Below are 3,260 nucleotides of genomic sequence, written 5' to 3' on the forward strand. Positions count from 1 at the left end.
AGATAAAGACAGTTTAATAGGTAAAGCAAAAGCCACATGCAAAAGCAAAGCAACATAAGGAATTCTTTCACCACTTCCCATCAGCAGGCAGGTGTCCAGCCATCTCCAGGAAAGCAGGGGTCCATCACGTGTAATGGTTAATTGGGAAGACAAAACGCCATAACTCTGAATGTCCCCCCCCTTCCTCCTTCTTCTCCCAGCTTTATATTGCTGAGCATGACATCATATGTTATAGAATATCCTTTTGGTCAGTTGGGGTCAGCTGTCCCGGCTGTGTCCCCTCCCAACTTCTTGTGCACCATCAGCCTACTCACTGGTGGGGTGGGGTGAGGAGCAGAAAAGGCCTTGACTCTGTGTAAGCACTGCTCAGCAGTAACTAAAACATCCCTGTGTTATCAACACTGTTTCCAGCACAAATCCAAAACACAGCCCCATCCTAGCTACTATGAAGAAAATTAACTCTATCCCAGCTAAAACCAGCATACAAATATATTCAAGAAATAAGAATTTTACTGAAATTGTATTTGTCCTGAACAGCAATAGATGTCTTCATGCAATCATATTTTTTCCAGTATTTAAAAATAATTATGCATAAATTGGTCTATATTACATTCAGGGAAAAAATGCATCTTGTCACATCTTTAATAAAATTCCTGCTAACTTTCACAATACCACATTATTGCAAGCAGCACAGAAATGCAATTCAGCTTATGTAACATTCAAGAAACATCACTATCAGATTGAACAAATTAATAAGTATATTATAAAGAGATCTGACCTCTACTTAGTGAAAATGAATATAATGTTTAAAGTTATTTGAAAGCATGTGTCTTTCCAAATGTTTGGTATAGTTAGTGATCTTTTTATTGATAGTACTGATGGTTTGAGAATATATTTATTTCTGTGTTACAATTATTATAAATAGTTGTTGTGGGTCAACGCCTGTGGGCAGCTGAGCCGCTCGATCACTTCCCCCCGCCAGCCCCAGTAGAACAAGGGAAGAGAAAAGGAAGAACAAAAGCAAGAAAACTTGGGGATCAAGATGAAAAAAAAAAAAGATTTGATGAATTATTGAAGGATAAGTGGAATAAGAGAGAAGAAAACAAAACAAAACAAGTGATGCAAAGGCAATCACTCACCATCTCCTATGGGTAGACCGATGCGCAGTTCCCATGCAAAAGATGGATAACCCTCCTACAACCCCCTATTTCCCTTTTATTGCTGATCACGATGTTATATGCTATGGAACATCTCTGGTTAGTTCGGGTCATCTGCCCAATTGTGCCTCCTCCCAAGCTATTGCACACCCCCTAGTCTATTCGTTGGGGGGGGGCAGAGTGAGAAACAAAGGACTGATGCTGTGCAAACACTGTCGAGCAAAAGCTAGAACATTAGTGTGTTATCAGTACTGTTCTGGTCAAAAATCTAAAACCCAGCACCATATGAGCTGCTACAAACAAAATGAGCTCTACCCTAGCCAGGCCCAGTACAATAGTCAAACTGTCAACATCTCTTCTTAAATGTATGTACTCAGGGTTTAGGACTACTATATATGATAATGACTTTGAAACAAAAGATAATGCAATACAATACATGAATACATCCAGAAATTACTTCAATACAAGGTTATCACTATTTGTGATCTGTTTGACAATATGCAAACTGATTCCCAAAGCATCAATATCAACAAGTCAATTTAAATGATATTACAAAATTGCCATTACAAAGAACCCTTTTTTATGTCGAGTATCTGTTACAGAAGATTTTATAACCAGTCAAAAATACTATTTTAACTTGCCACTTGGAACTTAGAATTATGAAAATGTGGGGTTTTAATCTAAAAAATATAATTATTCTTTGAAGGATGAAAAGATCAACTGTGTGAAAAGCACACCAGTTTGGTTAAGTGTAACAGTGATCTGTGTCTGACAACATTTAGACCAAACTATAACTATCAAGAAAATTTGGCAAACTTTTTGAGTATCTATAAGATTCCTGTGACATCAAGTAGAAGTTTTGTGTTTGTGTTTCACAACAGAAGCAGACTGTTTAAAACAGGTTTTGGTTTAGGTGCATATAAATATTTTCCCAGAGAAAATTTTTACATCTAACGTGACAAAAATTGCCAGGACCAACATGTTCTTCCCCACATGGAAAAGTCCCCTATGGTTCTTATAGCAGAGCTGAAGAAAAACTACATAGCACTGGTATCAACAAAACAAGTGGTTCGATGGTTGCTGGAGCAAAGAAATCCATGTCTGTGTTGGATGCATGCCTCACAGTTGATTGCTGTTGAATTGTGAGCTTACCACTGAAGTTTCCAATGTCTGAGACATTCAGAAAGCATCTCTTCAAGGACCTGTGTGGATTATCTGATGTTTGTGTAGGAATGAATTCACACTGGAGACACCCCACAAAGAGCTGTGATTTTCTGAGGGCTCCTTCTTTGCCTTGACCTTTTTCACTAAATCTTACTTGAGACACCTACTCCTGTGGCACATGTGGAATAAATTGGCCCACAGGGTAACAGATTTACCAGGCAAATTGACTTCATCCCAGCCAAACCCAGGACACCTAGCGAAGGAACAAACAGGCAAACACATGTACAATATAATCCCTAAGTTAAGCTAAACATGGCTTTGCCTGTCTAGGTTCAGAATGAGATGTCTAAAATTTCCTAAAGTCTAAAGCTTTCACTAGCTTTATATAAACTACACCACGTGGTAAACAGCAGACCAAGAAGGCATCCAGGAGAAGACGGGTTTATTTGTCCTAATTTATGCATCTCAAGGTTAGACTTATAAATCTGCTCTAAATAAACTACTTAGACTTAAGCTTCCTCTATAGTCAGTGCAGAAAAATAAGTATGTCCAGATGGCAACTTATTTTATCCAAAGATAAGTATCTGTGATAGCAGAAAAAAATCCCTCTGGATTCAATTATCTTTGGCTCTGATGTTAACACATAGATTAAAATTATTTTAGACCCAGAATGGAGAGAAATAAATGTATCTTGTTGCCTTGTGATTTTTTGTTGCCATACACAGTTATTTGAGCAGTAAATGCAAAGAAACAATACAAAATTTTGCAGATGTATACACAGGACAAAGAATGTATTCAAACACAAAATGGGAATCAGTGAGAAGGCTTTTCTGATACTCTAGAAGCCTGTTTTTTAGAGAACTGAAGACAATAAGTTGATTAACACAGTGCTTGTAACTATTACAATAACATATTACATATCCTGCAAACTTTTAATAC

The sequence above is a fragment of the Pygoscelis adeliae genome, unplaced genomic scaffold, assembly GCF_000699105.1.
Source record: "Pygoscelis adeliae isolate BGI_AS28 unplaced genomic scaffold, ASM69910v1 Scaffold211, whole genome shotgun sequence".
NCBI classification, from domain to species: Eukaryota; Metazoa; Chordata; class Aves; order Sphenisciformes; family Spheniscidae; genus Pygoscelis; species Pygoscelis adeliae.